Consider the following 23,891-nt stretch of genomic DNA (forward strand, 5'->3'; position numbering starts at 1 on the left):
TGTGTGGTCATTGCAGACAGCATTCAATATGGCATAGCAGCTGCAGTGGCGATGTCTTTCTGTGATGAGTGGAGGCAGGCACATTGGTAGAAGGGGAGTGCATTCCAGGAGACATGAGGATTTAAACATAGAGTGTACTATGGTGTGCTGTGTGAGGTAAGTCTGTAGCCCCAGCGATGCATGGCTGCAGCCCTAGCACAGCAAAGTATGTCCACTGGTTGGATGGGTGTGGTGATTGGTAGAACAACCTACAGTTGTCCGTGTATCGGTGGAGATGCTGATGTGACCAGTCATGCAGTGTGTCCACTAGGTGCACTAACAGAATAGTGTACATATGGAAGAGGTCATGGTGCAACTGATTCTTATATGTGCTTGCGAAGTGTGGATTGCACAAATTAGGAAGTGTTACAGTGCAGTACGCACCATTGGTTCTATGCACGTACTAGAGTGTTGGGAGCAGGCCCAATGTTGTGAAGATTGCCTTGTTTGGTTGGCATGCTTATAATGCTTTGTGATTGGAAGTGGGTAGCAGTGCCAAACACTGCGATATGTTTCTGCATTACGGTAAGTGGAACACATGTCCTTGCCCCCCTGCTTTATGGTGTTGGGTGGAAGCGCTGGTGCGTATGTTGTCTTTGTGATTTCTGGCACATGCCTACATGGTCGCCTGCATGGCTCTGTTATGTTGTGGTAAGAGTTCCCAAGGCCTAGACTGTTGGGTGCATGGCCGAAGGTGAAGTTGGTGAGTGTTGGTGCGTATGTTGTCTTTGTGATTTCTGGCACATGCCTACATGGTCACCTACATGGCTCTTTTATATTGTGGTGAGTGTGCCCAAGGCCTAGACTGTTGGGTGCATGGTCGAAGGCCGTAGGCCTTGCACCCAACAGTCTAGGCCTTCATCACAACATAATGCAGCGATGCAGTTGTCACACGGCATGAATATGAAGTTGGTGAGTAGCACATAATGGTTGCGGAGGAAATTGTACCCTTGGTAGAATAGCAGAAGTGAGCTGCTATGCGTAAATTAGCATTTGGTGTTCACCATTGCCCCTGTTGCAGAATAGGGAGCCACATGTCACCATTTACGTTTGCAATGGTTTTGCCCTTATAGGACCCTTGCTTGAGAAAGTGCTTGACCACATTGCCCCATGAAAGGAAGTCAGCAGCATCAGAAAGTTGCAATAAGCACAATGTACAGAGGCACACACATACCGTTCAGCGAAGGCAACCAAACGTCATGGAGCTATGCATGCAAAGATGTGGCCAGGGTGAAAGGTGGCAGGCACAATTGCAGATGGGGAATGCATTACACATGACATGAGGAGTATAACGTGTGGAGCAATAGTGAGTGCTGTGTGTGGTGAGGGCCTAGCATCTTATATGCTTGGCTCGAAGCCTTACACAAACAGCTATGTGGGTTGCTTGCAACTACTACTCAGATTGTTGCAATTCGTGTGTGGTTTGTGAGTTGTGCATGCATTGTTGATTGTATGGGTGTGCTCATTGTTTGCACATGGTACATTTGTCAGTGCATGGCATGAGCTTATGGAGTGACCAGTTCTGCAGTGTGTCCACTGAGTGCTGTGGTGAGAAAGTGTGTGTGTGCCAGTGTATAGGGTTCAACTGCATAGTGTATGTGCTTGAATAGTGTGCATTGCGCAGATTACTAACTACTGTACTGCACTTTGAAGTATTTTATCATTGGATTTGGTGGAGTGCTGGGAGGAAAAAAACTATGGCTACCTGCAGTTCGTGTTGCTGGGTGCCGCTCTTTGTGAATGTGGACTCTGAAAGCGTGCATTGGTTTGCAGAGCTGTTACCTGGAGGTGCTTTCACATGAAACAAGACCTGTACTGTGAATGTGTAAAAACATCTGCAGTGCAATGCAGAAATGATAGTGTCCGATTCTGAGTTCTTGGATGTGAAGGCTACATGCGTGTGTGAGTATTGCATACTACCTAATGCGGGAGTGTTGCATATACAATGCTGGAAACGGAATAAGGAGTGCCTGTGCTTTACTGGGGTGTGGCCCTTGCTATAGCTGGGAAGGCACAGGTGCTACAATCTGCCCTTTTGATCACAGTGCCTTTGCAAATGGAACTGCAGGACTTATCCAATCAGTTATTAATAATAGTAATAATAAAAGTTGTCAAGGGTGTGGTTCACAGAAAGGAGCAGTGATATATTTCCCCAAACCTCAATGCAGTGAGATTGACAGAGAAGGACAGATGCAGAGTGCTCATTGTGGGTGATACCTTTGTGCAAGATCTGCACAGGTATGCCGTGGTTAGAGGCTTTGATACAAACTTTAATTTGGAAGGAGTGGAGGCTTTTTGGGGCACAGTGTATAAGTGGGGTGTCAGTGCAATTGTTCTCCTCTGTAAATGTGTGGCCTCTGTAGGCAGTGTGGATGTTGTCATCGTGCAATATGGAGCGCTCCATTTGGGGTACATGTCATGCACACATTTGCTCTGTCATCTCAAGAAGTTGATGACAACAGTGATGTCGACTGAAGAGGTTGCAAAAACTAGTGAAGAGGCTTTTTCCCACTGCCACCATGCTTTTCTCATCCATAACACCACAAAGAGTATGGAACATTGCTCCTGGAAGTTGTTCCGAACCAGAGGCCGGAAGGTGTCTGATCAACAGAAGAATGTATACTTTTGTGTCCGCTGCTGGGATGTTCTTCTGCAACAATGACCTCATTGGTTGTGGAAATGCAGAATTTTTAAAAGCAAATGGCATTTCTTTATCGCCCATTGGTAATGCTGTTTTGTTTGCCCATCTACAAGATGCAGTGAAGAGTTTACTGTAACAATGTCCTCACATGAAAACACAAAAAAAGGAAATAAAAAGTGAAAAATGTGTTTCTCTTGAAGCATCTTTTGAGAGCTGCCCATTACACCAAACTCCCCCTACTATGGTTGCAAGTTATTCCCCCATGCTTGCACGCATCACGAAAGCCACATTTGGGCACTGTCAGGATGGTGCCCTTGTAAATGGGACTGTGGAGCCAAAGGGATCGTGCAACAACGTTTCTGGACGTGGTGTGTAGGCGGAGGACTGTTGTACAGAACTGATACTGTTACATGGAGAGCTCTTCAATGTCATTGGTGGAAGCGTGTGGAACTTTTTAACAGTACGCAATGACAGTGTGCTGCAAACAAGACACTGGAAAGGGAAGAAGGAATGTTTCTGCTTCATTGGGACACAGCCGTCACCGTCCTTGGAGAAAAACACATGCGCATACTCCCGTTTGCCGTTAGCTACCCCTGAGATTGGGACAATGGGGACTATCGCAGCTGCGGGTGTGGGTCACAGCAAGGCTCGTTCATAATTTTCTCTAGTACTGTGCATACTCAGCCGGACTGACATGGTTGCTATTAGTTGCAGATGCACTGTAGCACAACAGATTTGGTGCACTATTATTTATAGGGCAAACCTATGTGGCCTGCCACTCTGTTCTGAAAATCTGCAAACAGATTGCACATCACCTCTGCAGTGTGCCCTTTTGTAGGGTTGCAGTGGAGAATTTCCACCCGGAAAGCAGGCCTACATTGTTCCAAAACATAAATATATGTGCAACCGCACATTGTGGTGTGTTTTAAAGCGTGAACTTTCCGGAAAAACACTTGGTACATTGCTGAACCCTGCACTCTGCTGGTGTTGGAGGGTCCAGCTCCTGTCCCCGAAATAAGGGCGGATGTGCAGCACGGGTGCGGTCTCATGGTGAAGTCCCCAATGTTCTCCTTTGGGGTGGCTGTCCGCTGGACGCGTTTTGGGCAAAATGCGTTGTGCGCATGTGCTTGGGTGTCCTATGCACACTGGTGTATCTTCTCTACTGACTAAAAGCGTGCCACATGTGCGCCAGCCTTTTTGGTTGATGCTGGCTATTTTTCGGGTACAGCAGGTGGTATGTTTATGTGTATAGCTACCTGTAGGGCGTGGGTGGATGGCCCAACCTAATGAACATTCCTTCGCACATGCTGCACAGTGGTGATGTTACCAGGGCACAGAGGAACAGCCACACATGCGTGTACTTGCACTACGCACAAACGTGTGCTCCCACATGCATTGTTAGTTGGTGGACAACATGCAGACATGCAGAGCCTGCTGGCAGTGTACGGATGCCTTCATTGTCATTGTGGATGAGCCAGTCAGCTGCGGTGTCCGTGGGACACTTATATTTTTCTATCTTGCGGTCATTGCAATGAGGACTGTGTGCCACTGAGTCAGTACCCCATTTCAGGTAAAAAAAGAATACCACACAAACACTCAGCAACATTCTCATTATTACTGTTTACTTGCATACACCCCATTTGGAAAGGGAAGAGGTAGCAGAGTGGATAGTTATTGTGGGGAAATGGGGATTTGCACAACTTGATTGTGAGGGGAGGAAGAGATTGATGTATTACCGTGACGTCTCCCATGAAACGGTTTTTGAGGGAATGGTGGGCCCCGATAAGGGGAAGGAGTACACGTGCAGGTGTGCCAGTGCTGTTTCATTTTCTCCAAAATACAGCCTTGTACGCAACCTTCAAAGCAGCACAATTGTTCACCAAATTCTCCACTTTGACTTCCACGCAGTCCATTTCGATACACACAGAGTTTCTTTCCTTTCCTATGCACGTATGTTGCTGTGGAAGAGTTGCGGCTTGTACTGCTCGCTTTCATTTCCAATATAATCTCTTACCGAAAAAAGAATGTGTTGGTGAGCATGCAATATATATTACATAATTTACGGTTCACAGCACAAAAATGGGGTTACTATAGAAAGTAATTGCATCATGAGGGAAATTTTCATCCTGCCACTCTAAGGTACATGCCATTGCTGCATTACAAAAAGACACATTATGCTTCTGTAATATTGCATACTGCAGCACCTGTGCAATTATTAGACAAAGTTTAGGGTCTTTACTACATTGTAGTGACATTCAGGTCTTACCACTTTCCAGTCGTTATTATGGCTGCTCGTTTTTTGTTCCCCTTTACAGTAGCTTTGCGGTAAGATTGGTGAAGGCAAACGTCACTTCTGTTGTTGATGCATTCCTTTATGGTGCACTCCTTATGCCTTTGTCCTGTTTGCTTCTTAAGTTCACAATTTGCAAACCTACTCTATTTTCCTTTGCAATTCTTGCACATGGTGCTGTTTGTCTATGATCTTTGCTTCTGGTAATTGGTACCACTATGTAAGAGAGCAACTGCCTTCCTCAGCAGGTTGGATGCCACAAGTTCTCAACAAACACATAGTCCGCGACTGCTGTTCACATTAACATGGTGCCAGCAGTTGCACTATGTTGCACAGTTCTTGTTTACAAACTAAGGATATCCTGATAAAAACCAATGAAATTCACTGACAAAAAATGTTGTTAAAGGGACAAAAAACAGAAATTCGCAAGTTATGGTCAACTAAGCAACCTTAACTCATGCTACCCTTGTGCACTGCAAGGACTAACACCCATGACATCAAAGACAAGCACCCGTTGTACATATGTCACTGAACAAAAAAAGAGGGAGCCACACATGTGATGTCATCAGACATGTCATAAATGACATTTGTGATGTCATCTTTGATGTCATGGGTGTTAGTCCTTGCAGTGCACAGGGGTAGCGCGAGTTATGGTTATTTAGCTGACCATAACTTACACATTTCAGGGTTTTTTCGGTTTTATCTGTAACCATAAATTCCCTTTAACAACGTTTTTCCATTGAATTGCATGGTTTTTTACTAGTGCTACTTAACCATAACGTTCTTCAAAAACGTTTTTTGTCAGTGAAAATATATATGTATATATATATATATATATATATATATATATATATATATATATATATATATATATATTCAGTGAAACAAAATTCGTTAAAGGGACGTTATGGTTAAGTTGCGCTACTAAAAACCTATGAAATTCAGTGAAAAAACTTTGTTAAAGGGACGTTATGGTTCCAAGTAAAACCGGAAAACCCTTGAAATTCGCCAGTTATGGTAAGCTAAGCAACCATAACTCGCGCCACCACCGTGCACTGCTAAGACTAACACCCAGGACATCAAAGATGACATCACAAATGTCATTGATTGACTTTATATACATGTCATATGGAACTGACTAGAACTTATTTAATGTTCGCGGACATGTTCGGAGAACAGTACCACTACCTAAAAACTGTGGGGGCGGGGGTGGTGGGGTATGTTTGATTGTCATATCATAATATAGGAACATTTAACAAATTCAAAAAGCAGCACACAAACACATTATATATAGTAATACATAAGAAATGTAACCCATATATGTAACACACTAACCATTCATTTAAATACAATATGTTCTGAAATGGAATATACCACAAGAAGATAAATTGGCCTCCAACATAATTACCTCACAGACACAACAGAACTGAGAACAAGACCAGACCCACTGAATACAAAGGACTTATCTTACCAGAAATAGTAAGTGTACTTCATTTTACTCATATATTTATAAACTTTCTGTATTAGATTAAAAAATATATTATCTTTTTTTTTTTCTCACAGAAATGTCTACTACTCTGGAATGGCTAGAGAACAATTTCCCACATGAAGAAATGTCACAAGATAGTGAAACTAATGGTAAACACTTTATAATATAAACCATTTAAATATTATTATTTTGTATACATTTAACATATATATATTTTTTTTGTACAGAGCATAACAAAATAGAAACTACCTCTGAAGAAGCTGTTATGGAAAACACGCTTGACAACATAAAAGAAAAAATTGATTTACTGTTGACCAATTTTAATAATTTGAAAACTTTTGTTGAAGATCATTTAAAAACAAAAACGTCATACCATTGCCCCACATGTACTTGTCCCTCCTCACCATATCCCAGTCAATTATCCCCAAACCCTCTCCATAATCCAAAATGTTTTGATGAGATTTCCATCCCTTCTTCACCTAATACCAATCATGTTGAAACCCCAAATTCTCCTCTTTTTGTTTCTGTTTCTGCCTCACCTTCTCTGTCATAAATGATTAATATATGTTAAATAAAGTTTAATTTTTATATTGTATTGTGAGTAGTTTCCGTTTTTTTTTTAAAAACAATAAAAGTGTCCGCGGACAGTGCGAGTGTTCTGAAATGTTCGTACATGAACTAAAATGGAGGTGTCCTGAAAAACACCACACCGGTTCGTACTGTTTGCTAGCAAGTTGAAACTGTTCTAAGAACACACGTGGTGTCCTGAAATGTTCGTAAAGAAACAAAAATGAAAGTGTTCTAAAGAACACTATATCTGTCCATAATGTCCGCTATCAACTTAAAACTGTCCTAAGAACACAATTGGTGTCCTGAAATGTTCGCAAATAAACGAAAATGATGTGTCCTGAACAACAGTACAACTGTTCATAGTGTTCGCTAGCAACATGAAACTGTACTAAGAACACACGCGGTGTCCTGAATTGTTCGTAAACAAACACAAATTTAAGTGTCCTAAAGAACACTATACCTGTCTGGTACTGTTCGCTAGCAAGTTCAAACTGTTCTAAGAACGCTATTGGTGTTCTGAAATGTTCGTACGTAAACGAAAATGGAGGTGTCCTGAAGAACACTATACCTGTTCATAGTGTTCGCTACCCAATTGAAACTGTTCTAAGAACACAATTGGTGTCCTGAAATGTTCGTACATAAACTAAATTACACGTGTCCTGAAGAACACTATATATGTCCTTTCTGTTCGCTACCAAGTTTAAACTGTTCTAAGAACACACGCGGTGTCCTGAAATGTTCGTTTCACGTGTGACGCACTTTTAATTACTTCAGAACCCGAACAGTGTCCGTAGGACATCAATGCGCATGCGCTAACCAATCTCCGTACACTTGGTGTCCTGCGGACAGGCGCTTCCTTCGCGGACTAGTTCGGAAATGGATCATATGACCACGCCCACGCTCATCGTGTGTCCTGAAATGCAGACACTGTTCGTGTCCCCGAACAATTTAAAAGTACATTTTCAGTTAATCCATAATATTTTTCAATAAAATCTCACCATGCCACAAGTCCCACATAGCAATCTTGAGTTTCTATATACCTTTTGAAACTTTCCGATCCTTTTTTTGTGTTCGATCTGTCCGTGCACAGTGCGCATGTCCGCGGACCGTGCACAAGCACCCCTATAAAAGACCACGCCCAAGAGCTTATTCCCATTGTGTTTCTGGCTATTCTTCAGAACACAGTGATTTTTGCTGCCACCTGCAGACTACTCCATCATCGAGATGGCATCCTTGGCTGCTGAACTGCCACTTGGTTCTGCACCTGCTTCAGCACCACCACCACCCCCTCCACCACCACCACCTCCCCAAGGGCCTGAAGAGGGGAACAGGACTCAGGATGCGGAGGAGGAAGAAGAGGATGATGAGAATGAGGCAGAGGAAATCCCTACTACCCGCACTAGGCGTGAGTCTTGGGTGTGGCGGTTATTTACCATTCATGCGAATGGTCCTAAGGCTCGTGCGAACCATGTTACCTGCAATGAGTGCAAAATGATACTCAGTCGCGGGAAGCACGGTAACTACAGCTTTGGGACCACTACTATGAAGCGACACCTGAGGTCATTTCTTTCACTCTGGGGCTATTCGCAGGGTTGTACCTTGCGAAGAACGTAGCAGGTTGATGTCCTCTACTTCATCCTCTGTTTCTGATCCTGTCACCACAAGGACCACCTCTGTGGGACAACGTCTTTCTCAAGCTGCCTCACAGGCCATACAGAATGCTGATGACCCTTACCTTTCGATGGTCACAGTTGTATGTATGTACTGTGACACAGTACTCTGCAGGGGGGAGCGATTTCGGAGTGCTTTTGAGACTATCGTCTCAGAGCACGGGAAGACCTGCTCACTACCCAAATAAAACCCACTCTACATCTTCCTCTCTCAGCTCGCCCTTTCTTAGCCCTGTGGTTGGTGTCCCCCCCTTTACCCTCCTTTACCCTCCTCTCCTAGTGTGTCATGTCTGAAAAACCAAAAAAAATACAAAATTACAAAATTAAAACAAAAATAAGGCTCTTTTCAGAGCCGCCTTTCCCAGTTAAAAAATAGAAGTGAAAATAAATGAAGCAAGGCTCTTGGTATTTTTTAGAAGTCCGCGGACAGTTCGCGAACATTAAAAAAATTGGGTTGCTACTCCATCACAAACATTGTAATGTTCTCTGGAAAGAAGTGGTGGCTCTGAAAAGAGCCTTTGGGTGGTGTTTGTAAGTCAAAAATTGTAAATGCTTAACATCTACTTCAAAATCGTTGTTGTAATTCCAAAAAAGGTAGCAATGCATTTTGTACATTTCTCAGAAAAATCTGATTGCTAGCATAAGTAAGATGGACTCCATCTCTGCGAAAAATGTATGTACTACAAAACATAATATTTTCATTGTGAAAAGAAGACATGCCAAAATCTCTTAGAAAGCCACAAACAGCCTTATTAACATTGCGCCTTGCTTTTTCCATTTGTGGACCAAATGAAGAAGAATGAAGCCACATGTGTCTCTGCGCAATCCGTGAAAATATCACTTGAGAATTAGGAAACATGTCCATAACCTTCCTAAGTCCTTCTTTCATAGCAAATTGCAAAACAAATCCAGTCACATGTCCTAAACTGTTCCCTCCACAATGAATTACAATTATGTCTGGATGTCGCTCTGTCTCCAAAGTAGCACAGAGAGGTAGCAAGTCCAACCACTTCATTCCACGTACTCCATGCCAGTGTACTTCCACATGTGGGAATCCAAGATCTACAGCTACTCCACAGCTTTCTGCATGCACCTTCAACCAATGTATCCACGAATTTCCTAAAATCCAAACAATCTGTTTTCTGAAACACACAGCCATAGCTATCGTTTGTTCTCTCAGCAAAAAGAGTATCTGAGAAAATCTCTCCTGGCACAACGCACCCACCAAACTTTCCTGACCAATCCCTTTCAGTGCTTATTCTCATTTGCATGATTTCTGAACCCAAAAATCCCCGGATGTAACTCCCGATGTCCGCGAACTACCGCCATGTCCGTGGACATAGCGTAACATGAACAGCCCTTCTACCATTTCCACTACACTCTCTCTGCCATTCCCTCATTGGATGTACCTCAAAAATCACATGACCATGCACCAATCACAATCAAGACCTCTACATCTAACTGCATCATCATAGATCAGCATTGCAAATGTACTCTGAATCTCTCTGAGTACAAGTGTCATATCATTGGCAAGCAGCATCTACCAGTAATACTGTACAAGTCTTCAAGATTTCTACTTGCAGCTCCATGCATATCCGTATGCATGAACACAAACTTCAGGTATGCATATTTTATGTATAGTAGATGACATAGCTCTCAACCATTTTTGTTTTACAGGCGGGTGAAATCATCCGATTTTGTTTTTGGCGGGTGAGACGCCCATTGGAATGAATGGGCGTGCAGGAGGCTTGGCAGGTGAGTCTGCCCTTTACAAGGCGTGTGACACCCGCCAAAATCGTGTGAGCTGAGAGCTATGAGATGAACACATTTTCAAACAGACTTTTACCTTGTAAAATCTGTAAAATGAATTTACTGTACTTTTTTCAATTTCCTAAAATCAACTATCACTTATAAACCTTTATACTTTTTACTTTCTTTATACACACACACTCAAATCATGTTAAACTAACATTTTTTAAATGAAATATATAGACTACATATATTCAAACAAAATTGCATGCAAACACAATCTATGTATAAACCTTTATAAAAATACTTATACAATTTCATTTTTTTTGTTTTTATTTATTTATTTACTTAATTACTTTAAATTAGACATGACATTGAGGCGCTATTACCTAGAACAGTTTACTTACAGAAATAGTGGTATTCACTAATATATTATAAATTTCACAAGACATAGTAAAGATATTTTTTTTTTGCTACAGTTAGTCATTCAATACAATTTGGTCATTAAGAACATATCATATGTACTGAACCTGGCAATGTATCATATGTAAATAAATTAGTTTAATGGTTTTACAGAAGGCACTGAGGATTTCAATTAAAAAAATCAATATCTAAAATAAAAACAGTGCTATATACAAACAAAGTTACTAATTTGAAGCTTTTACAATTGCAGTGAAGACCAGTTTCCTGAAAAGAAGCAGCCGAATTCGAAGAAGAAAGAAAAACTAAGAAGTTACCTGTTAATTTAAAGAAAAAGTAAGTAAAACATCACCATAATATTTGTATTATTAATCAAATATACTATAACATTAATACGAGCTTTTTTGGTTTCTTAAAATAGAGATTTTGTACCATTTTGTCCAAAAATGTCCATGTCTTAAACAGCGATTTACAGCCAGAATGGCCCACAAATTTCTATTTTTGGACACACAAATTAGCCAACTGAACCACTACAATTTTCATATTATAGAACAAACAACTGTTTTAATTGTATACTTTAGATTTACTATTTGTACTTTTCCACACCACTAGCTTACTTTTTTTTGTCATCTGAACCCCAGTTTAGTAACACATAAATTCAAGAATGCCTATCCCTACTAGTTTTAGTTCCCAATGCACAATCACACACCATTACATACATCTTTATCATCTTACTCAAACACTCATGCACACAGCACACATACATTCCAGAACACCCCAACCCATATCTTCTTTATTTTTTTCAACAGACCCTAAAGAATGCCTACCAAAAGACAAGTCCGTAGAAAGCAATGCAAAAGTAGAGTAAATGAAAATAACGGTGTCCAACATAAGCATCCATCTCTAGCAGAATTTGTAAAAAAAGTTGAAACAAAACAGCTAATACAATCATTTAGTGAAACACAAGAAGTTTCAAGTACAACAACTTTGCTTCCTCTATCAAAATGTAAAACAAACCAAAAAAACAATTAACAGAAAATCAGCTATCAGTACAGATAAAACTACTTCTTCAAATTTTAATATAGTGCAAAGTAAGCATACCAAGAAAAGTATTTTAGCCAAAATATACCATCACAAAGTCCTTCAAAATCTTATAAAAACAAGAGAGAAATCAGGTTCAAAGCTTAAAACCTATCGTAGGAAATTAATCTTAGAAGCATTGATGGACAGTGCAGTTCTTCTCAAAAGAAATGTATTTATTTTACTGTTAAACAAAATGAAACCACTAACAAAACTAATAACTAAATTACAAAAAAGACTTCTCAATAAGCGAAATGTCAACAGAAAGAACTTCTTAAGTATCTGCGGAGGTGAATGGAATCACACTACGAGCACAGAACCATATTTTAATGAAGAAGCGTACAAACAAAAGCAAACAAATACAATTGCCATAAATAGCAGTGGTGGAGGTTATGAAAAAGTGAATAATACCATAATGGAACAAGAAGTACTCCTTACAGAAATATGCCCTGAAAACTTATAATTACCCCTCCATTCAACTGAATCAGAACGTCTAGTGTACAAATGGCCATGCACGTCAATGTGTAACATTCCCAAACAATGTTTCAAATCTTTACACCAATTCCTCAATAAATATGTAAAAAGCAAAGACAAAATCAAAATTAAATTACTGCAAAATATAGATACCTGTCCAGTGCGCAAGTACACAGGACTACAAGGACATTCATTGGCCTGCATTACAGGACCTACTTGTAAAACCACTTTCCATGATATCAAAAGGATATCAACACATCAATCAACTATAAGAAATCTAGTCTATAATCTGTACTATGCTAAAAGTCCTGCTTTAGCACTAGCAAAGTTAAATAACATCCTTCTACATGGTACAGCAAAAGACCTACTTGAAGAAATTCACTATATCCAGAAAAATATTTTGGAAGTGAAAGCCATTCACAGAATGAAATAGCTTTAAACCAATTAAGCAACAATTCTACACATGACAACCTTTTGCTAAACTCATACAAAAAAGAAATACTAAAATTTAAAAGTACATCAGCTGAAGTACCAAACCATGTATGTGTATGTTGCCGTAGATTTTTTTATAAAATTAACACAAAAACTGTGGACCTATCATACAAAATAGAAGACAATGAAGATTCTAAATGGTTTGAATTAGCTCTCTACCTTCTAGCAGAAAACAAATATGAAAAAACTGAGCCCTTAATACTTTGCAGTTATTGCACTACAAAACTTGACAACAACCAAACTCCTTCCCCTTCTATCACAAATAATTTGGAATTATACCCAGTACCAAAACCTCTACAACAACTTAATTTATATGAGAGCATCATAATTCAAACAGTACACCCATTTCAAGCAATAATAAACCTTCAACCAAAAACAGCAAAATTACCTCCCTCTGAATTGGTAAAAGGCATTCGTGGAAAAGTAGTTTATTTACCATTAAATCTAAAAGAAAATGTGCATACTCTAGGAGTGCAAAGTCCAATGCAGCAATCTTTAATTATATTAGTTAATGGAGTACCTACAAAATACAAAAAAATGGCAACAGCTGATAGATTTATATAAAGTTAGACAAGCCTTCCAATATCTTAAAGAGAATAATGAATATTACAAAGAAATTAATATTGAAGAAAACTTGAAAGATACAACTGAAATAATTCAAGATCCTGCTACAATATCAAATTCTTTAGACCATTATACAATTCATCCTTTGCACTGTAATGACACCGTACAAGACGTACTGGAACTTACCAAATGCGTCAAACAACAGGATCGCCAATCAGTATATGGGAAAAAAGTATAGAAGCACGTGCTTTTCCTCTACTCTTTCCTACTGGCAAAGGAGGAAGGTATGATGATAGACCTATTCAAATATCAGCTTCAGAATACCGCTCATTACGGTTGTATTCTGAAGATCCCAGATTTAGACAAAATGTGGAATACATATTCCACCTACTCTTTGAAAGTGAACTAGCAACTTTATGTTACGGAGTTGCACACATATTAAAATCAGGATCACACTTTCAAAATATGACATCTACACAATTATTAGAGAAAGTGCAACAAAAGGATGAGGTTTTACAATCAAATATTACAAATCTATTAGCAAATATGCGTGGTACTAAAGAGTACTGGTTTCAACGTCATGGAGATGTATGTTGTATGATCAGAAACCTTGGCCCACCCACTTGGTTTGTTACATTAAGTTGTGCAGAATATGCATGGGAAGATTTACATGATTTCCTATGCATATCAAATAAAAACAAAACAAACATAGATATTATAACACCTGGAGAACTTTGTTCTTTGGATCCTGTTAATGTTTCAAGATATTTTCACCATCGCTTCATTGCTATGCTACATTTTATTTGTAATAAAACTGTTCCTCCCCTTGGAGAAGTGCAACACTTCTTTTGGAGAAAAGAATACCAAGCCAGAGGAGCACCACATATCCACATGCTTTTCTGGATTAAAGATGCTCCTAAATTTGGTCAAGACAGTGATGCCACTGTTTTACAGTTTATTGAAAAATATGTCACTTGTGAAATTCCATCAGAAGCCACAAATAGTGATCTTCGTGCACATATTTTACAATTTCAAAGACACAAATGTGGAAAATATTGTCGTCGCAAATACTACACCAAATGCCGATTTGGTTTCCCTAGACCAGTTACAAATACAGGTCAAGTAAACAACCTCATGTCTTCAGTTAGACATAGTGTTAAAGGTAAGTCACCTAAAAATACATATTACATAAAAAGAAAAGAAGAAGAAAAATATATCAATGATTATAATGCAATCATTGCCCACTTATGGAATGCAAACATAGATGTGCAGTACATTGCAGACGATTCTACTGCAGTTGCACGATATGTCACAGCATACTTAACTAAAGCAGAAAAGACAGAGCTCCAAGACCTCTGGAATGACCTGTCATCGGATAAAACAGTATCTCAGAAATTATACAGCTTGGGCATAAAAATGCACACCCATAGAGAATGTGGATGTTATGAAGCAGCTGATCGTTTAACTGGTACTTCATTGTATGGTAAATCTGAAAATATAGTATGGCTAAGTCTTGGTCCAGCTAAATCTAGAAAAAGAGTTCTAAAATCATATGAAGACATAGAAACAATAGCCAAACATGATCCCAACAGCCAAGACATTTTAAAAAACAATTTATTGGACACATACTTCCCAAACAGAAGTAATACTTTGGAAAACATGTGTCTATACCAAATAGCCCAAAACTACACATACAAAAATAATATGAAACCTGATGAAAAAAAAGGTAAATATAGAGTGACAGACTGTGAAGGCAGCTTAGTTAAACTCACTAAACCAAATTTAATTAATCATATCAAATTGTCATTGAAGACTCCTCAAAATAAAGAAGTATACTACATGTCCCTGCTACAACTTTTCAAACCATGGAGAAAAGAAGAACAATTACTAGATAACTATGACTCATATGAGGATGCTTTCAAAGCAAATGAAAGCACTATAACTGATGTAAACTTTACACTGTACAAAACAATGTTGCACAATGAACAGCAACATGAAGAAGAACTCCAAGCCCAACTAGATAAGGATACTCCTGACAGTAGTCAACCTTCTGTAACAGGAAGCCAAGAACCACTGGGAGAACCACTAGTAACAAATGAGGCAGAATTAGCTATGATAGAAGTAGAAAACACCATGTGTCAGTATGAAGATAAGGAAAACTTAACTATACTACAATCAAAACTAAACAATGAGCAAAGTAGCATTTTTCAAGAAGTAACAAAACAAATTGCACATGGTGTAAAACATGAAAATAAAGAATGTTCCTGCCATAATTATAAACCTATACTACTGTACGCCAGTGGTGAAGCTGGTTCTGGCAAAACATTCCTAATCAAAATCATTAGTAAGTTCCTTCAACAATTGACAAACAACAAACTGTCAGCTGTTGTCACTGTCCCCACAGGTTTAGCTGCCTACAACATAGGTGGTGTTACATTACACCGATTACTACTATTACCAGTAGAACACCAGAACAAATTAGACTATTACAAACTTTCTGCAGAAGCTGCAATGGAATTACGAAGAGTATTGAAACAAATGAAAATGCTACTAATAGATGAAGTGAGCATGGTCTCCAAATTGATGTTAGCTTTGATTCACCTCAGATTACAAGAAGTACTCAAAACAGACTATGAAGAGCTCTTTGCAGGAAAACACATTATTGTTTTTGGAGATCTGCTTCAATTAACACCAGTAAAAGGTGAACCTATTTTTAAAACATTAGGGCACAAACTCTGCCGTAAAACTGTTGGCAGCATTGGAAATGTCAACCTTTGGCAACATTTCAAATACAGAGAATTAACAGAAAACATGCGCCAATCTGCAGATCTAACTTATGCCAACATTTTAAAAAGTTTGAGAGTTGGTATACTTTCTAAAGAAGCAGAAGCAACATTGAAAACCCGGCACATCAATGCACTTTATGGCGATACTGCATGTGCTACAGATGTTATGGGACAATTAGCCCACAAAAATGTCAATTGTATGGCCTTAATGCCAACTCTTGCAAGCTGTCTCAAATTCAATGAAATCATGCTAAGTAAAGAAATGCAACCAATAATGGAAATTAGCGCCACAGACAAACTAGATGTACGTGGTATGGCACTACCCATGTGTGACCAAGCCACAACAAGACTAAATAATTTAGAAAAATCAATCTCAAACACAGCAGGCTTAGAAAAGATGTTAAAATTATCCTTAAATTGCAGAGTAATGCTTAAACGTAACCTTGACATGGACCAAGGACTAATTAATTGAGCACTGGGTACAGTTGTTGGCTTTCAAACATACCCACGTGACAACAAAATTCAGTTTGTCAATGTACTCTTTGACAAACTTTCAGAAGTAAAACGGATAGGACGCTCAACAGCTAGATTCCTTCTCTTCAAAGATATGTATGTACGCAGAGAACAATTTTCTCTAACTCTTGCATACGCAGTCACGATTCATAAATCACAAGGTCTTACTCTAGACAAAGCAATGATAGATATTGGTAACACAGTCTTTAAAGAAGGCATGAGCTACGTAGCACTATCACGCTTACGTACACTTGACGGTCTATTTCTAATCAACTTTGATGCAAGTAAAGTAAACGCTGATATTCCTTGCATTTTTGAATATAATAGACTTCGCTCACTATACACTCCCCATCTAAACATATATTCTGTTCCACAAAAACTAAAACGTAAAAGAAAACTAAATCAAACAGAAATGCAACAGGACGTCACTGCAAATCCTCCAAAGAGAGTAAAAGAAACTAATACTTCATCAAGTACCACAAACAAAAAAGAATCAATTAGAGAAAGTAAACCAGGTACTTCTTTAAAGAAGGAAGACAAACTCCAAAAAAAGCTGCTAGATACAGAACTACCTGGACCATTTAAATTCTCAAATATAGTTGGTGTAAGTTGCTATGCAAATGTAGCAATAAATATTCTATTTCAATTACCACCAATTATTGACAACATTTACTTACACAGTACAGACCCTTTGTGTTTGCAAATGTTAGTACTTCACAGAAATGCAGCAAACAATCCTGACAACACATATAGTGTTTTTGGAATACAACGACAATTGGACTACTGTGCTATAATGGTGAAATTCACTATAAACTCACAGGAAGATCCACAAGAATTTCTAATGTACTTACTACAAGTACTGGAAAACAAAACCATACCTATAAATGAAATCTTTCAGATTTCATACATTTGGAAACATACATGCACTCTCTGCAACAATGTGACACAAGAAGAAATCCCCAATGAACGCTTCATATATATATCAATACCATATTGTGAATCCATTCCATTTCAGCAACTTGTACAAAATGCAAACCATGGTAGATTATGCTCTACCTGCAATTCAGATAATCGCTCCACGTTAGTAATACAAACACATAGTAAATACGTAATACTAATGCTTCTACGTTACAATGCAGATGGTACCAAAAACAACTGCAAGCTGACTGGATTCACACATGGTCAAATATCACTTGGTAAGACAACCTTCACAACAATAGGTATAATCTACCACGCAGGAGCCACAACCAATTCAGGGCACTACACTGCATATATAAAAAAGAAATGTGGATGGCTTGAATGTAATGATAGTACCATTACTCTAAAGCAGAGATTACCAGCAAATCTTACAAACGCTTATTTGATGTTCTTAAAACCAAAATTTGATAAATAAACTGTATTTAAACCTTTAAGTAAATTTGTGTTACAAAAATATAAACTGTTAGAATACTCCAGAAGCTATCTAACTGCTCAAAGATTCTACAACAACTAATCAGATAAATGAATACCACTAAATTAGACCAAAGAATACACAGTTAGAATACGCCAATTGGTATCTAACTGTCCCAAAATTATAAATTTGTGTTAAAATAATATAAACTGTTAGAATACTCCAAAAGCTATCTAACAGCTCAAAGATTCTACAACAACTAATCAGATACATGAATACCACTAAATTAGGCCAAAAAATACACAGTTAGAATACGCCAATTGGTATCTAACTGTCCCAAAATTTAACAATATCCAAATAGATACATCAAAACCACTAAAATATATTAAAAAAATAGACAGTTAGAATACACCAATTGGTATCTAACTGCTCCAAAATGTTATAATATCAAAACAAATGAAGAATCTGTTACTGCTCCAAAAAAAATGCAACAAAGCAAAGTATAAAGTATTAGCCAGAAAAAACAAGTGAACACTGAAAACAAACAAACAAATAAACTGTAGCATAACAGGAAAAGTTTTTTTTTTTTAATCCAACATGGATTTTTTTTCTCCGACAGACCCAATGATTTTAGCAACAAATACAGAAACTGAGCAAATTGCACAGTACTCTGATTTGAACGCTACTAAATATGAGGTTCGAAAAAAGTAAAAGTATATTGCTTATACAATGTAATAAGTCATTACAAAATACTAATACTAACATGCTATTTTCTTTTATCACAGAAATGAAGAAGAAAAACATGGACATCACTAGACCAAACAGTAAGTATACAATAATAAGGACAACCATAGCAGCATATCACATCCATAGTATCTAATACCTTTGTTCCTTATACATTTGTTTTTCACCCAAAGTCATAAGCAAATATGAATGTAATATGCTGCGGTGGTTGTTGCCAGGGCATACAATCTTGGGTGCATGACCAAATGGCCATGCACCCAAGACTCTATGCCCTGGCAACAACCACCGCAGCACATCACATCCATAGAGTCAAACATTTCAACTATGATCTATGGGAAACTTTTAATGTCCGCAAACAATGTGAGTGTTCTTAGAACACTTTGAACTTGCCAGCGAACAATACGGACACCGTTTTCAGGACAACCCCTACGAACATTTCAGAACAACGCGATAGTTCTTAGAACACTTTCAACTTAACATCGAACAATACGGACAGCGTCCTAAGGACACCCCCTACGAACATTCCAGGACACCGGGAGTGTTCTTAGAAGCGTCTTCAGAACACCACCATCTTGTTTATTTGCGAACATTTCAGGACACCGCGAGTGTTCTAAGGACACATTCAACTTGACAAAGAACAATACGGACAGCGTCCTCAGGACACCCCCTACGAACACTCCCCGGACACCGGAAGTGTTCTTAGAAGCGTCTTCAGAACACCACCATCTTGTTTATTTGCGAACATTTCAGGACACCGCGAGTGTTCTTAGGACACATTCAACTCCCCGGACACCGCGAGTGTTCTTAGAAGCGTCTTCAGAACACCCCCATTTTGTTTATTTGCGAACATTTCAGGACACCGCAAGTGTTCTTAGGACACATTCAACTTGACAGAGAACAATACAGACAGCGTCCTCAGGACACCCCCTACGAACCCTCCGCGGACACCGCGAGTGTTCTTAGAAGCGTCTTCAGAAAACCACCATCTTGTTTATTTGCGAACATTTCAGTACACTGTGAGTGTTCTTAGGACACATTCAACTTGACAGAGAACAATACGGACAGGGTCCTCAGGACACCCCCTACGAACACTCCCCGGACACCGCGAGTGTTCTTAGAAGCGTCTTCAGAACACCCCCATTTTGTTTATTTGCGAACATTTCAGGACACCGCGAGTGTTCTTAGGACACATTCAACTTCACAGAGAACAATACGGACAGCGTCCTCAGGACACCCCCTACGAACACTCCTCGGACACCGGGAATGGTCTTAGAAGCGTCTTCAGAACACCCCCATTTTGTTTATTTGCGAACATTTCAGGACACTGCGCGTGTTCTTAGAACACATTCAACTTGACAGAGAACAATACGGACAGCGTCCTCTGGACACCCCCTACGAACACTCCCTGGAATTCGCGAGTGTTCTTAGAACAGTTTCACTTTGCTTGCGAACAAAACGGACACATATTGACTCCTTAGAACACCCCCTAGTCAGTTTATTTAGAACATTTCAGAACACCTGTGATGGCCGCAAACAAATCGAACACAAAAAGAACGTCTAACACATAAAAAACACAACTTTCATCCTATCTCATACACTCCCACCCTCCCCAAACACTCCTACACACCAACACACTCTACAAAATACACATTTTGAACAAAGTTTCACCGCGCTGTCCGGGGACGTCCGCGAATCCAAGATGGCGGGCGCTACCGAAAAATCTGACGCGCTTCACACTCCACGCCGTCCAATCAGCGAACACTTTGCATGTCCACGAACATTACGCAAGACGATTGGCCAATCAGGACAATTTCCGCGGAGCGAACAGGGAAGTGTGTCCGCAAACCCAACACAGATATCACTAATTTTTTTTTACCTACTTTTTGGTCATTTTAAAAAAAACTACTGGACAGATTTTCACCAAATTTGCAAAAGCACGCTTTCGGGACCAAGCCGCTGCTCCTGGTCCAAATTTGGTGGAAATCCGTCCAGCGGTTTGGACTGTAGGCGCGAGCAAAATTTTGTTCCCATTCACTCTATGGAGAGTGAGTATAATGTATACAAATATGAACATATAGAGGGAAGGTAGAGTAATAAAAATAAAACTATAAGAAAGTGCTGATAACCATAATGATTATCTTCATGCACAGAAAGGATTGCTCTCTTTCAAGCCTGTATCTTCCGCTATGTATATGTTTCATATGATGTGACTGGACCCTAAGTCTACAAATATAGTACCTTTTCAATTTTTACTTCCTGACTGTTACTGAAGAAAACTATGTGGCTTCGATATGTCAGTAAAGGATAAAAAGGGAAAGCCAACCATGTGATGTCATCAGTGATGTCATCAATGACATTTGTGATGTCATCTTTGATGTCCTGGGTGTTAGTGTTAGCAGTGCACGGTGGCGCAAGTTATGGTTGCTTATGTTACCATAATTGCCGAATTTCAGGGGTTTTTCGGTTTTACTTTGAGCCATAACGTCCCTTTAACAAAGTTTTTTCATTGAATTTCATAGGTTTTTAGTAGCACAACCTAACCATAACGTCCCTTTAACAATGTTTTTTCACTGAATTTCATAGGTTTTTAGTGCACAACTTAACCATAATATCCCTGACTTCATATACATGTAACATAGAACATACTAACCCCCTCGTAGTGATTTTCATATCCGCGGACTACCGCCATGTCCGCGGACACATCGAAAATCTGAGCGTGGTGAATGTAAATTTAAATAGTGTGCCCCATTTCCCCTTTGAAGTTGGCTCTGAAAAGAGACGTTTTTTTTTTTTTACAGATGCTTGACAGACACCTGTTATTTTGTTTTTTTTTCTTGTTTTTTTTTCTTACTTTACTCCTAAAATCTTCACATAACCTTCTCCAAAGCAACCCTTACATTTCAAAATAGAAAGGCATTTCCCGTAAAAGATAAAGAAATGCCATCTTCTTTAAAATTAACAGCATTACTGGCATCAATATTCTCATTGAAGAACATACCAGCTCTAAGCATGAAGGCACACATGCCTCGGTTGATGACACACCTAGCAATATTTTGCTGAGGACAAAAAACTGAACTATTGTCCCATAGTGCCCTAGGTAGTAATCCAGAAAAAAATACTTTTGCATTTGGAAGGATCTCCATTACTGCTTGAACCAAGCGTTCCAAATCAGCCAACAAAGTAGGGGCACTGACGTTGCCCGAATGAAAAGCACCATAGTGCAAAACTACCACATGCGGACTGTTCATCGTGGCCATATCCTCACAAACTTGTACAATTCCCTGTACATTGCAATCAGGCACACTGCTCCACACTACATCCACTCCTTTCACATCAAAGTTCTTTGCAACATGCCTGCATTCAGCGTACTGTTGTAAACCATGTACAAACATATCTCCGAGCACCAACACCCTGACTTTCTCCACTTCTGCCATCTTCACCACACACAGTCTCTTTCAACACAAATCCACAACCTCGACATCTGATTGGCTGATCCGTACAGTCTTCTTTCCATGTTGGATTTCCTGGAAAAACGGCATCCACTTTACTCTCTGTGCCATTCCCTCATTGCATACAGCTAAGCAATCACACAATACGAATAACGTCCTCAGAACACCCCCATTTTGTGAATTTTCGAACATTTCAGGACAATTATCATTTCATTATTCAACATATTAACATTACAAATATTATACTTTCATCTTGTACTCTGCACACAATGCTATGTTTCTCCATTAGTAACTCAGTATACTAGATAGAATCCCATAATACAATGCTATTTATATCAATGCATCGTTCAAAGCACTAATAAAGGTATGATATTTATTGCAATATCCTTGACAATTTTTTCGCAACTTTATAATAAAACTCCCTAGTACACAAATTCCATGAAAAGTACATACACATGTGATGTCATCAGTGATTTCATCAATGACATTTGCAATGTCATCTTTGATGTCCTGGGTGTTAGTCTTAGCAGTGCACAGTGGTGGCGTGAGTTATTTTTCATAGCTTACCATAATTTGCGATTTTCAGGGGTCTTTCGGCTGTACTTAGAACCATAACGTCCCTTAAACAAACTTTTTTTAATATCACGCAAACAATATACAAACATGGCGTGCAAAAACCAACTTCTACAGATGGCTTTACACAGAATGTTGCAAAGTAAGAATTTATGCTCGTTCACAGTGAAGGTCAGCTGCTTCCATTTTTTTCTCGGGCCCCGGAGAGGCTCACAAAGCGTACTATAACGTTGTATTGTGTTTTGACCTTGACAGACAGAAATTGTGATGAAAGACTTCTCTTGAAGGAGTGTTGCTAAAATGTAAGAGAAGATAAAGATGAAATTTCTGAAACGAAACCAATTTTATATATTATATCACTATCGAACGATTGTTCGCACACGCGGAGTCGTATTTTGGGACTGCACCACTCGTAGACAATGGAAATTGCAATTATACTGATTATACTGTAAGTAACCCTTTAGATTATTTTATACCAAATATAATTACAATAGCATAGCATTAAAGACCGCTCAAGTTGAACTTGTTTGTTGAAAGTGGCATAATGCTTTCTACCGTGCACTATCACCGCCGAATTGATCCCCTGTCGTTTAGAGGGCTCTGAAAAAGGCAGACGGCACAGGGTGGGTTAATAGAAATAATTTAACCAGTCTATAGGCGGTCAAGTGCTCTACTCGCTGTGCCACTTCACTGTAGCCTGTCAAGTGGCACAGCGAGTACAATGCTCGCTTTGACATCCGTGCACAGCTTGCTAACGCAAGTTCAAATCCCGGCAAGGCCAAACTCAGCCTTTCATCCTTCCGTGGTCGATAAATGAGCACCACACACAATGGTTAATAATAAGCACCGCTTAGATACCTCACGGTTCTTAGCGCTATATGAATGGGAAAATATTATTATTTTATTATTAACATACTCCGTTGCACTATCTTCGATAGCAAATAGTTTCACGCCCTAA

This window comes from Ambystoma mexicanum, chromosome 5p (genome assembly GCF_040938575.1).
Source record: "Ambystoma mexicanum isolate Mex_15411 chromosome 5p, UKY_AmexF1_1, whole genome shotgun sequence".
Lineage (NCBI taxonomy): Eukaryota > Metazoa > Chordata > Amphibia > Caudata > Ambystomatidae > Ambystoma > Ambystoma mexicanum.